General features: G+C 49.0%; 1 long non-coding RNA gene across 1 annotated transcript; it reads left to right on the top strand.

The window, feature by feature from the left end:
- The first annotated feature begins 852 nt into the window (after positions 1-852).
- LOC122208859 lies at positions 853-3,805 on the top strand. The gene is made up of 2 exons (XR_006197358.1): positions 853-1,526; positions 3,585-3,805. It is a non-coding gene; the product is annotated as an uncharacterized LOC122208859 (long non-coding RNA).
- Positions 3,806-14,214: the final 10,409 nt, after the last annotated feature.

The raw sequence follows: 14,214 nt of genomic DNA, 5'->3' as shown, positions 1-14,214 counted from the left end.
GGGATATGTAGGCCAGGACAGGACGGGCTTGGGCAACTGTAACAAACAACCCCAGAACCTCCATAGCTTAGCACAGCGAGGTTACTTTCCCAGCTTCACAAAACCCCCTGAGGGTCTGGGAGGTTCATAGGACAGCTGTGCTACATACCATGTGACTCAGTGACCCAGGCTGCTTTGATCTTAAGGCTCCTACATCTCAACATAGGCCCTTATGCGCAGAGGAAGCCAGAAAAAGCCATGATAAGCCACACACAGGCTAGTCTGTGCTTTTACCCAGAAGCAGCCCTTTGGCCAGCAGAAGGCACACTCTCTGTGTTTGCAAGGAAGCTGGGAAATTTGGGAGAACAGAAGGGAATGTTTGATGGACATCGCCATCTCCACCACTGGTAACAAACCATTTCACAGAGAGTCAATCATGATAGAAGGAAGGCAGGTCCTAAGCAGAACACCTAATGAAGCACATTCCAAGCGCTTTTTCTAAAACACTATTTCTCCTTTCGTGTCAACTAAACTGGGCTTTGTTTAACTGGACTCCTTAGGCTACAAGATCAAGGCAATGTCATTTCCTCATCTATAAAATGGGGGTCACAATACCAGTCTAACAGGCTACCATAAAGATCTAAGACTCCATGAATTTCAAACCATATAGGTTTGCACACATATAGGCTAGTAGAAATAACATCCATAGCCATATGGCCAGTGCATTTCAGCATGTTGGGACGTGCCCTGCTTCAATGGCTAGAACCATGGCATCCAGAGTGGTCAACAAATGGTGACACGCATTCAGTTCTATCTGATGTTTAGCTGGTTGCTTTGGAAACCACATTGCTTTTAATGCCCTTCATAGTCCCATTTGCTTTAACATCTCTTCCCCACCACCACCACCCCCTATCTTTTGTATACAAGTTCTTACTGAGTTTCAGAAATTCTGGGTTCCATCTACTTGATCCCACAGTGGAATGCCTAGATTATTGGCCCAAATTTTGTTTTTTAAATGAATTCCAACACTATCCTGGGGTATCTTGCAGCTCAGACTCCCTATCTGGTTCTTAGATTTGCACTTAGCACATGGTTAATTTTGTTGGTTTGCCCACACTGGAAAGTTCGTTCTAAAGGGTATGTGTGGGCGTGAGGTCCAGCCATTTCTCCAATGATCTAATGCTGATTTTCTCACTGGGTTTTTGGGGGGTTTCTGTGTGTTTGGTGTTTTTGGTTATCCATGTATTGCGAACTGTTATTCCTAAAAGCTTCTAGACGCCTCATCTCTAGGCCCCATCAGAAATGACCAATTACAAACTAAACTACTTTTGAGACACGACAAAAGGAAAAAGATGAGCTGGAACCTTTCTCACTAGTTCAGTGGGAGAGCGGAAGAATCTTGACTTTGACCTTGAGTTCCAATCTTAACTCTGCCATTTGCTAACTTGGCCTTGAGCAGATGGCATCCTCTCTTTGGCCTCTCCCGGCAGGAGAGGAGGACAATATAGGGAAGATTCCATGGACAACATGCCAAAGACTGCGGCTTGGTGAGTATGGAGTGCTCCGTGAAGGGTAGTTCTCTTACTCAAACCTCTGGTGACACGCTCACCCCTGGACGTCCAAAGTGCCATAAGACCGTGGCCCCATGTAAGTGTCACGGGCACACTGATTCAGAGGATGCATGTGAATCATCTCCTTTTTATACTTCCTATTGGTAAAATGGAGCCCCTTTCAGAAAGCTGCCCTCGTGGCTTGAACTCTGACTCCTGGAAGCACCCAACACCAGGGCCATCCCATCCAACCGTGGGCTTTCCTGCCTGACACCCACAGTCGGAGTCTGGCCCTTGCTGTTACTGCCTCCTCCAACATCACAGATGTGAACTGTTATCGATTTCATGGGTCCATTCTCAGATTATACCAACCTGTGCCTAATTCAGCTTCCTTAACCAGTCTATCGGCTCCTTCAACCAAATTACCAAAAACGCAAAGACAGAATAATCAGAAATGCTAATTCGTCACCGGAAATCTGGCAAGCAGGGCCTATATTTTGCAAGCGGTTTAAATATTACACTTTTGTGCTTTCCTAAACTAATTTAGCCTACTAATTTTCTATAATTACCTGAATGCTCTTAGCTTCCGCTGGTCAGATGAGTTCTCAGACACTCATATAACCAGCATTAAAAAGATGCATTTAGCAGCTTGGGTTGTTAAAGTAACAAAGCCTATAGAATCCAGAGGTTATTGTATTCTCCCAAAAGTACTTAAATAATAGCCTAAAATCTGAAGAATTACTTTAATACTTCAATAAAAATAACCCAATTCAAAACATTTTCAAGGAAACAGAGTTCTTTGCTCTAGGCTACCAAGTAATGGCTGAGAGAAAGTATATAGCCTGTCACTTCTGATTAGAGAACTGTGCCTCTGTGCTTTGAACGAGGGGCATGTCTGGTAATAGGAAGTGCAGATATTAAAGTTAATAAAATAATGTGGAATACGATATATATGAAACTTGACCAAGTATAGCACAGAATATAACATACATTACCCTGTTCAGTCAACTCCTGTGGCCCGGCATCTAATGACAAGCTTAATTTCTGTTTCCAATGAGGGTACAGCTAAAAATACAATTTCCAGATTAGACAAATATTTTATCCGACTCCCTAACAAATGTAACCAGGAATGGCTGACATGTCTCCACAGACGCCCAGCGACCATGAGAGGGAATTACTAGGATTGCAAACTGCTCAGCCTGAAAAGTCCATGAAACCTCATCATCTTTGAGGTCATTATAAATAATTAGTTGCAAACACGGCGACGTGGCGGCTTCACCACTGGAAAAGGACAGGGGCGCCTCCATTTCTCTCCCGCCCTGAGAGGCTCTCGGCTCCCTCTCGACACAATTAGGTCTCCCCAAACAACTGGGCATCCAGGGCTCTGCACACCCATTATTGCATCTTTAATCTGAAACCCCAACGCCAACTGTAATGGTTTTGTTTTGCGATACATTAACCTTCAACTTGTATTTTCACTGTTAAACAACCAGCCTGAGAACCTCCTGGAATTTTTTTTCTTCCCAGTCACCTACAGGAAGCCATACGGTACCCATGATGTGACCCTCTTAAGGGATTTAAAAGCAATTCAATGAGCTAATCTCAGTAAACCCAGAATTAAAGTTCTTGTTTCCATATTTCACTTTCAAAATATTTAGAACTTTGACAGATATGACATTATGTTTTCATTAAAACAGCTGATTTCAAAATGCTGCACTGTGCAGAAACGCCATAAACAGTTTATGATGAACTGCCACGCTCTTAATTAAAACAATAAATCCAGCACACAATATTTGCGCAGCCTTCGGTCTGACCTTTGCCTCTTGCTATCCACCACCAAGCCGCGGCTGCGTTCCCAACGCCAGACGTGGAAGGTTTTAAAACATGATCTGAAAGGCACTAAAGATAAAATAAGAGAAAACGTACCATTAGTCTTTGCAGTTATGATTAATTCAGTTCATATTTTACAATCTGGTTATGGAGTAAAACTGCAGACTTTACATCAAGTATTTGCCATTCACTATACCTAATGTATAAAAATGCTTGATATTTTAGAAAATGGCACCGAGCTAATTCACCACAACCCCGTTGAAGGACAGGAATTGAAATCATAAACACGGAGAGCGATGAGCTATCCGTCTGAAGTGACGAACGGAACTCACTCGTTGGACGGTCAGCCTCGGACGATAAATATGCCGGTTGCAGCCCAGTCTACCATGCCACTCTTATCTCCGTGCTGCTAGATTTCAGATTAAAATATTCCCTTAAATCTCTCACATCTGCTGCTGGAGCAGGCAGCAAGGGCGTTAATTACCGAGCAGGAATAAACGGGAAATTTGCTGCACTGGCCCCGGGGGGGGGGGGGGGGGGGGGGGGGGGGCCGCAAGTTAACTTCGGGCCCCACCCGCTCCCAGGGTGGAAACCGTTCTGAACTGGGTCTCAGAGCACCCCATACTGAGAGGGCAGCAGGATGACTGGGGGAGCCTATTCTGCAGCTCGGATTCCGCGGGACAGACACCCGGTCCGCAACTTGGCTGCAGAAGAAAATAGCGCCACCCACAGGAGGAGCGGGGACTTCCGGCAGGAAGGGGAGGGCGTGTCCAGCTCCTGGGGTAGGGAGGGGGGGTTGCGGGGACAAAACTGGTGCCCAAACACTTCCTCGCCACACCTGACCTGAGCGTACGCGTGCAGCCCTTCCCCCCAGGCCTTCGTCCCCGGACCCCCACCCCACCCTGTGCATATTGATGAGACAAGCACAAGCCCCTGGCACTGGACACGTTCAGAGCTGAACCCTGCAAAGCCTCGGAGGCTGGGGAACCAGAGGGTGACAAAGAACTGGACCCCCACCTCCCTGCAGGTCCTTGTTGGAGCTGCAGGTAGAACCCACCAGAGTTCTAAAAAGACGGAGAAGGAAGCCACGCTGGCCAGAGGAGACCACGCAAGGTCTCAGTCCAGGACCTACATCTATTCTGTCCACGTTGAGACGAGTGGAGTACCAGGTGAGCCACCTCCTGTTGTGAGGGCAAGACCCCACCTTAGCCTAGCGGGCTCTGGCTTGCACCCACCTCCACAGCCTCATCTCGCCTGCCCCCTCCCTTCTCCAGACGCCTGACTTCCCACCAAAGGCCCCTCCCGGCCCATGCTGGAGTGTGGACTCACAGCTCTGGCCTGTGCCCCAGCGCCGGAGGGGACCTAAGCTATTAGCCCTGCTCATGGAGTCTCCAAAGGTCACCGCCAGGGAGACATGCCTAGCTACTCCCTGGGCCTTCTTCAGCCCTTGTTTGGTTGGGGGATTCTGTCCCAGCTGTCCTAGCAGGTGAAAGGCCCTACAGAAAGGCTGGGCTCTGTTGGGGGAAGGTGGGCGGGGGGGGGGGGGGGGGGGGGGGGGGGAGTGTCTCTGAGTACCAGGCAGGATTCCTGTGCCCTGTCCCCCAGCCCTGACTCAGGACTAGCCTGGCCCTCTATAGGAGCCATCACTCAGTGCCCTTGTCCTTTGAGTCAAACATCATAGTAGGGGTGGTTCCCATTTACCCCTCCCTTTTTACCAAAGAGGGTTCCCCAACAGGAGTCAACCCCCTGCACGCCACAACCACCCCCCACACCTAGACCCTGGGACTAGGAAGATCCGCCCCAGACACTGGGCACCTATAGGCCCCTCCACCATCCAGGTATGCAGCCCACCCTGGCTGACGAAGGTCACACTACAGGTGTCCTTATGGTCAACTTTGACCCCCCCCCCCACCATCTTATAAATACCACCATTTTTCAGAAGACTGAGGTCCAGAGGAATGAAGTCTCTATCTTAAAGTCACCCAGCTAGTGAATAGCACCACAGAATTAAAATCCACCTTCTCTGACTTTGGGGCTAGTGCTCCTTCAGGGAGCACCTCCGTCCTCCTTTGGACAGACTCTGACTCTCAAAACTGAGGCCCATGTATATATCCTCAGGGGGTCCACTGCTTTTGGCAGTTTTTAATTTTTTTTTTTTTTTTTTTTTTAGTATTTTTACATTGGTGAAAATCCATCTAAAAGACACAATGAGTATAAACATTCTGGACCGCATAGGTAACCATTCCCATGCTAGGTTTTGTGTTTTCCGTCCTGTAGATGTCAAAGCACACTTTTGTCATCATCAAAGACTAAAGGGGTGGGGACTGAGTGTGCACTGGGGCTGATGGAAGGAGCAATAAAATTCTAGGTGCCTGGAGGCACCTGGGTGGCTCAGTCGGTTGAGCGTCCAACTTTGGCTCAGGTCATGATCTCACAGTTCATGAGTTCGGGCCCCATGTCGGGCTCTGTGCTGACAGCTTGGAGCCTGGAGCCTGCTTCAATTTCTGTGTCTCCCTCTCTCTCTGCCCCTACCCTGCTTGTACGCTCTCTCACTCTCTCTCTCTCAAAACTAAATACATTTTTTTCTTAATTCCAGAATTCTGTTCATGGCAGTGTGAGCCCTGAGTTACTCCAACCTCGGTGTGGAAAAAGGGGGCATGTACTGTGACAGACTGACCCAGGATCCATCAGGATAATGCAGAGGATAGCATATAACACGCCCCTGCTTTTCTCCTCTGAGTCATCTCTCAGTCCACACAGAGTCCCCCAGGTGGACACCTGGTATCTTCACTCTCTGGTCGCTCTTGTCTCCTCCAGCTCTCTTGGTTTCTTTGCATCCTACGCCTTCCCTCTGGATCCACATCCCACACTGGAGGGGCAGGGTCAGATTTTCCAGATGCCGTATTACTTTGAGATTTTAGATAGCTCGGATTCTTCAGACTGTCTCAATGAACCTTTCTTCCTAATCTTGACAGGTCTTAGAGTGTAACTTTCATGTGTTGTTATGCCATTCACGTACCTTCTCTCCATTGGTTCTTTGGCAAGGAATGAGGAAGGTAAGAGAAGAAGGGGTCAAGAAAAGAAGGAATGCCTGTCCTGTCACCAGTGATAGTTCAAACAGAAGAAAAATGGTAGAAAAGTTGAGTCCGCCCTCCTCCCACCCCACCCCACCCCCAACACATGCAATCTTACCAATCTGGAAAGAACCTGGCTTGTCTTTGCCAGTTCCAGATTCATCCTGTGAGTTGTGATTTAGGGTCAGCAAAACAACATCATCCTTTCCGTTAAATGAAAGTTGCTATTTTAAATTTCATTGGTTTTATCATTTTGTCTGTATTTAATTTGTACATGAGGCCTGGTTTTACAGTTGTCTACAAGTTATAAGCATAAGGAGTTTAACCTACTTTTGTAATATTGCAGTCAAGAACATTATTATATTCATTCATTGAGTGGTTATAAGAATTAAAGGAAATCATGGGGCACCTGGATAGCTCAGTCAGTTAAGAATCTGACTCTTGATTTCAGCTCAGGTCATGATCTCGCAGTTCATGGGTTCGAGCCCCCCATCAGGCTCCATGCTGGCAGTGTGGAGCCTGCTTGGGATTCTCTCTCCCTCTCTCTGTGCTCCTCCCCCACTCATGCTGCCTCTGTCTCTCTCAAGATAAATAAATAAACTTAACAAAAAAGAATTAAGTGAAATCATGCAGGGATAGTGGTTAGCACCATGTCTGGCACATGGGAAGTACTCAATAAATGTTACTGAATCTTATTTATTTTATAGTAATAAATATTGTAGCAAAAAATAATCCAAGTTACTAGTGAGGATCTGCAGTGGTTTATTTTTTTCTCAATAAGCTACACCAATCAAACTTGAGGAATTCTGGGCTGAATTAAATGCCCCCAAAATTCAGATGTTGGTGTCCTAGCCCCCAGGACCTCACAGTGTGACCATATTTGGAGATGGGGTCTTTAAAGAGGTAATTAAGTTATAATGAGCTCTTTATGGTGGGTCCTAATCCAATATGACTGTTGTCCTTATAAGAAAAGATTAGGGTGCACCTGGGTGGCTCAGTCGGTTAAGCATCCGCCCCTTGATTTTGACGGTTCGTGAGTTCAAGCCCCGCATTGGGCTCTGAGCTAACAGCTCAGAGCCTACTTGGGATTCTCTCTCTCTCCTTCTCTCTCTGCCCCTCCCATGCATGCACACTCACTCACTCTCATAAATACATAAATAAATGTTTTAAAAGAGAAAAGACTAGGACACAAAGGGAAGACCATGTGAGGACACAGTGAGAAGGTGTCCATGTACACACCAGAGAGGGAGAGAGGCGTCAGAAGAAGCCATCCTGCCAACCCCTCGGTCCCGGACTTATGCCTCCAGGACTGCAAAAAAACAGACTTCTGATGGTGAACCCCCCAGTCTGTGATATTTTGTTATGGCAGCCTGGGTGAACCGGCACACCTCTGAACCCCAAGAGGGGGGAAGCGACTTGCAGTTTCCTGTGTTCTGCCACTCCGTCCCTCCCACAAGGTGCACCCTGCCCACACGGTCATCATGGAAGAGAAGGTAGAAGAGAAGACCGACACGAGGGCTTCAGCCCACATCCCAGCCACCGTCCCATCCACTGGGCTTGCTCACTGGGCCACGACCCCTGAGCTGAGCCTTGTCTTTTCCACCCGGTCTGTCCCCTGGTGCCCAGTGAACAGCCCCCACACATCTGCACCTCTTGGCAGTTGTGCCTCCTGGGTGAGAGGTGGAGGACACAGAGCGATGCGAGGGGCTGGCCCCTAGGTGGGTGCTCAGCCCGGGCTCTGGAGCCCCAGAGCAGCCTGTGTGCTCCCGACGGCTACACATCCATCCTGGGGACACCGGTGCCCGGGCCAGGTGCCCACTACGGTGCCCGGCCCTCTTCCGGGCGCTAGGGCCAGAGGCAGAAGCAGGCTGACAGGGGATCCCAGGGCTCGGCTCGGCTTTACAAGGGGACAAATGGACCGTTTCATTTCCCAAAACAGCCTTCCAGGAACACTCCCATACGGGGCCATAAAAGAAGGTTAGAACCAAGAACTTTTACAGGGGTTTTTATCTCTGTGAGTGTCTATTGAATTTTATACCCCTTCAGGGTATCCGTCGGCTGTGGGCAGAGGAAGAAAAGGCCTTTCATTAAATGCAGGAGACAGGAACAGCCAGAAATGAGTCAGACTCTTCACCCTCTGGTTTAAGGTAATGCTTTTAGAACCCCTGAGTTCCCACCTGCGAGCGGCCAGCAGACGGAAGGGTGAGGCTGTCTGGCAGCTGATAGCCGTCTAAGCTCTAGCCTGAGACGCAGCAGAAGTGTTAAGCCCCCTAGCTGGGTGTGCAGGCCTCGAGGGCCAGAGAGGCAGGGACGGTGAGGGACAGCTGATGGCCCATGTCCCATGGGACCTATGTCTCGTGTCCAACGGGCTCCGGAGCAGAGGGACCACAAGCTGCACGCTGTGCTGGGGAGGCCCCAGGGCTCCCTGCTTCTCACCGCGTGCCTCAGGACACCTCGCCCTGCCCTTGGACTCTCACACCCTATGGGCTCTGGGTTAGGAAGCGAGACAAGGCTTACAGGGGCAAGGGCAGGCCAAGGAGTCACCAGGTCTTCAGGCCATGCACGGGCCCCTGTCAGAGCAAGGCGCGGTGAGTAGTATGTTACCAGCAACACGGGCCTGGGACGTCTTACTCCCGCTCTGGCACTGCTGGCTTACTGGATCGAAGCCTGCACAATTGAGATAATCGCAGAACTTGCTGGAAGAGCGAATGACACCCTGCATAAAAGTGCAGAGCACCATGCCTGTCCCTGGCGTGAAATGTAAACCATCTTTCCTACCATCACGGCCATTCCTTTCTTCCTGACGCTGCATCTATCCTACCCAATATAAACAACGGCCCAGAGACCCACAAAGGGCCCAAACTTTCCCCAGAGCCATATTTTGCACCAACAGGCAAAAACACTGGCCCAGGATTGCCTACATCGCCCCCACCCCCAGGACTCAAGCGGCATCAGATGCTGGCCCCGGCTGGCCCCCATCTGCCCGTGAGTCATACCCGGTTCTTTTCCTCACCCTGAAGCCCCTGCTATGCAGCTTCACCGTCAGAGGATTGTGGAGGCCAACAGCCAGAGCTGAGCTCGAGGAATCATTCAGTGGTGACTAGGAAGGACATTGGCATCCCCAAGTCTATTTCCATCTCGAGACTCAAACATTCTGCAGACACCCTTCCCTCTGCTGTGAAGGCGGGTCCCTGCCAGTACTGCACCCACACCTACTGCTCCCCAAACCCTGCATCCAGAGCGCTCAGCAAACACGGGTTGTATCTTGAAAGCAAGAAAAGCAGGAAGCGGAACATTGCTAATTCTCACGGCAGCATTAACTCATTCGCTTGCACATATGGGGTATTTGGACCCCAGTGGGTCTTCTATATATATAACTTATCGTACAGCAGGTGCAACTTGGGAGAATTAATGTTGCTATAGGAACATTCAGATCAAGGCTGGCTTCCAGAGTGAAGAGAGAAAAAATAAGTTTTCCTCCTCAGTGTACTTCTCTGTTTTGAGTCTCAAAGAAGAAGCAATGTAATCGAGTCAAATGAGGCAAGGAGGGGCTTCCCCTAGTGGTTTGGGGAAGGTGAGAATTCCTGGAAGCAGCTTCCTGGGGAGAGAGGAGGGAAGCTCAGAGTCTGATCCTCATGTCCATGTGGCCAAGAGGGCTGGAGAGAGGGGCCAGGGGTGGCAAACCCCTGTCCGGGCCAGGAGTAGGTCTTGGGTACCAACGCTGGAGCGTCGCCTTGGGTGTTTCCAGAATGTTCCCTGAGGTCAGCTTGAAGATCCCATGAACTCCAGAATATGCGCTCACTTCCCACAGCCCCGGAGTGCTGGCCCCCAGCCCCGCATTGCTGTGTCTTATTCTTCCAACTTTTCATCCTTCCCAGGAATGGCATCAAGGAAAAGGGGAGATCAAGAGTGAGTTTAGAGGTCTGCCTTGGTCCCTGATAGACCCATGGATCCCTGGGGACCCATCTCTGGCTGAGGGACTAGAGCAGGAGGCATGTTGGAAGTTTGCTTCAACCTCTGGTATTATAACTAACTCAGCTCTCATTGGGAGCAATCGCTGTGCCCATCTGTGAATACCCTATCTAGACTAAACTCTTCTGTCAAAGATCTGAGCATTTGGCTCACCCATCAGAGGTTTTCCTGACTAGTAAACCAGGATACACATTGGATCCCCCATGTGTTTGGAAATGCAGAAGGCTACTGCCTCCTTTCAGGAGAGGCAGGAACCCTAAGTCTCCCTTCCCACCAACCTTCCTACCATATCTGGGGTGCTCAACAGGCCACATCTGCTGAGTGGTCACAGACAGCCAGACATCCTACCCATGGTGAGGATACCCCAAGACACACACCGGGTCCACCACATGACTTAGCCCTAGCATCTGGCGATGTGCTCAGAATGGGTTGGCCAAAGAAGCAGATGTTGAGTCCAAGATGACAGCAGAGCAAAGAGGGAAAGAAGAAAGGTCAGCATTCCTAACACCATTTCCAACTCAGGGTTCTCCAGGCACTCACGTGGTGCTAGGTGCTCTATTTTGCCCAAGGGATACATAGGTAAATAAGACATTTCCTCTGCCCTCAACATGCTCACAGCCCACCTCGGGGAGGGGAAAGGAGAGGCACGGAAATAAATAAAGGAGAACCGTGTCTTACTTCTGGTCTCCCCAGGAACCCACGCTAGGCAGGTGCAGAAGAGGTACCTACAAATGCCCGTGGAATGAACGTGGATGATAGAGGGGCGGGGACCTGCCCAAGGAGAAACATCAAGCATCCGAAGCAGCACAGAATAGGAAGAAATTTACTACGGACAAGGAGTCATGGCCCCATAGGCAGTGGCCCATGTTCCAGCTCAGCTAATGAAAGGAAACTCTCCAAGTCCACCTGGGGACTCATACCTCCCATCCCATCGGGTATTTTAGACATGTCCCAGATACCATGACAGGGAAAGGGGCTGCCGCTAGCTACCCAGAGCTGCTGTTTTGCATTTCACTTGAGGCTGTGTCTACTTGCAAAAGATATACATACTAGTAAAGTGGCCTAGCTAAATGCTTCCCAGTTCACTCTGCTTGGAGCTGCGTGCTGAACATCTAACCACAGGCAGGGGACCAAGTCCTAGAGACACTGAGGGAAGAGAAGCACGTCCCTCCTAGGGGAGGGCAGGCAGACAGGGTATCAGCATGCTTCTCTTTCCCACCCTCTCAGATCTTACCGTTGAAATAAAGGTGGATCTGTAGCATCCTTGGGACAACAATTCACCACATTTCACATGACAGACGAGCAAGGGGAAAGCTGAGTCAGAGAACCCACGGTCACCGGTCATTCTGAGATGGCGGTGGGCAGGTGCGAAGGGTTACCTGTTTTGTCTGATAGGCTTCCTGAGCATCGCCGAGATAGACCCTCTTCTAGGGCTCCCGGGTCCCTCCTACACATGGCCACTCCGCTCTGTGTCAAAAATTCCTCTCTTTCTTCCTTTGGCTTTACTTTAACTCAAGTGCGGTGTTTTCAATTCTGTCTGTGACGTGGCTTTGAAATTAAGCAGTGTGTGTGCTGACAGCTGGTGTTACAACCGGCCTACTCCCTTCCGCCCCCACAGAGAAGCCAACTTAGTGGGTGGATGGCGTCAGCGGGGCTCGCACATGTTCCAGTAGCCACCTTCTCCTCGGGGAGGGGGCGGGGGCTGCAGAAGCGGGTGAGGATGCTGTGGGGGCCTCGCCCAGCCCTGGAGATGTCCTGGGGCAGCACAGGAACCACCCCTAAAATATTTATCCCCTACTTTCCAGCACACGCCTTTGGGGACACTGTCAGGGTCCAAAACACACTCTATGCCATGAGAATGCCTTCGTCACCTCATAGGTCAGGCCACAGGCCCCGAGGGAAGGGCCAGTGCCACTAAGGAGTAGTCACACAGGACATGTGTGTCCCACTGGCATGACAAATGAGAATTCTGGACACACCGTATGCCTTGAGAGCACTTTTTGTTTTTTAAGATTTTATTTTTAAGTAATCTCTACACCCAACACGGGGCTCAAACGTACAACCCCAAGATCAAGAGTCATTCACTCCACCAACTGAGCCAGCCAGGTGCCCCTTGAGAGCCCTGTATATTCTTTAATCTTGTCCTTTGTCTCAACACAGCCTTAAGACTGTGGGTTAGCCTGGCAACCCTACATGCGTGAGGGCGATCCATTTCCCAGGGAGTGAGCGTCCCCAGAATTTTGCTGAGTCCACGGTGCTAAGAAATGGTCCCTAAACACAGAAGCAAATGTGAGAAGGTGACCCCACAAAGACCCAACAACATGTGCACTTCCAAGCCTCATCCGTGCCAATCAGTCGGCCACAGCCAGGCCCCACCCCACCTGGTGAGTAGCGAACAGAAGCGGCCCAATCCCCAGGTCGTACGCCCACCAAACCTCAGGTCTCTGGCAATCCTTAATGTCTTCTAACTTACCTGAGCATGCCAGAGCTGTTTTCATTCTGCTTTGGGCATGTGTATCTCCCTCATAATTTATAGGCTATTTTCATATCCTAGACGTAACGTGGAAGTTCCTAAGATGATTTTTTTTTAACTGCATTGGATTCTAGACCTCAGGATCTGTAAATAGGTTAACAACTAATCTCAGCATCTAACTGCTTATTCACACGAATGCAGCTTTGAGATTTCTGTAGAACAAAGAATATGACTTTGCTCTCCCAAAGTTCAGTAAATGGCTCACAAGGGCCTGCAACCCATGCAACCTCTCCCTGCTCTCATTAGTCTCGGGATCAAGTCCCAACTCCCGCCAGGGCCTATGGGGTGCACCTGCTTGGTCTGCCTCCCAATGGGCATGTCTGCCAGGTCCCCCGCCCCAGGTCTTCCCATGCTCAAACATGCCAATCTCCCTCTGGTTCAAGGCCAGGCCCTGGGTCTGCTCCTCTGTCTCCATTTGGCCAACTTTTCCTCATTCTCTTCATTCCACACACATGATGCTTCTTCAGGCAAGGGTCTCTGCCATCTATTTCACCCTCTTGGAACACCTCCCCCTTCCCCTGGAGACATTTTTCGCCAGTAAAGTTACATAGTTACTGTATATTAAATAATATATGCTAAAAATATATATTGTATATAATAGTATTGTATTAATACTATAAATAATATACTATATATTAAGTTAGATATACTACTATATATTAAAATTTATATTTTTACTACCTGTCTAGCTCTATATGGGCAAGAATAGTACATTTTTCTCAGCATGGTATCTCCCACCCCAGACAAGTACTTGGGGCTTAGTAGGTCCTTGGGAAATACATAGTTTTAATGGAGCATTGATTCTTATTAGCAAGTCATGCATACAGTTAGGCTTAAAAGAAAAGTACGTGAACTTACAAATTGGCCTCATCAAAATTAAAATTTTGGCCCTGCAAAAGCCATGTGAAGAGCAGAAAATAGTTGCAAACCACACATCCAACAAAGAGCTAGTACCTAGAATATATAAAGGACCTTCAAACTCAACAGCTAACAGAACACAAACAGTCCAATTACAAAGTGGGCAAAAAACATTAAAAGACACTTGACTGACAAGGATGTACAGATGGCAAATAATCACACGAAAAGGAAAAATGGACGTGTCAACACTCTGAAAGGCCCATATTTTTATGTCCAGAGATTCTACTTGTAGGGATTTCTCTGAAGGAAACAGAAATGTGCAAAAAATATGTCAGGATCCAGCATGTTGATTGAAGCATTATTTACATACAACAACAACAACAACAACAACAACAACAAAAGGAAGCTTCTATGTCTC

Source organism: Panthera leo, chromosome E2 (genome assembly GCF_018350215.1).
Source record: "Panthera leo isolate Ple1 chromosome E2, P.leo_Ple1_pat1.1, whole genome shotgun sequence".
Taxonomy (NCBI): Eukaryota; Metazoa; Chordata; class Mammalia; order Carnivora; family Felidae; genus Panthera; species Panthera leo.
This window is presented reverse-complemented; position numbering and strand designations above follow the sequence as displayed.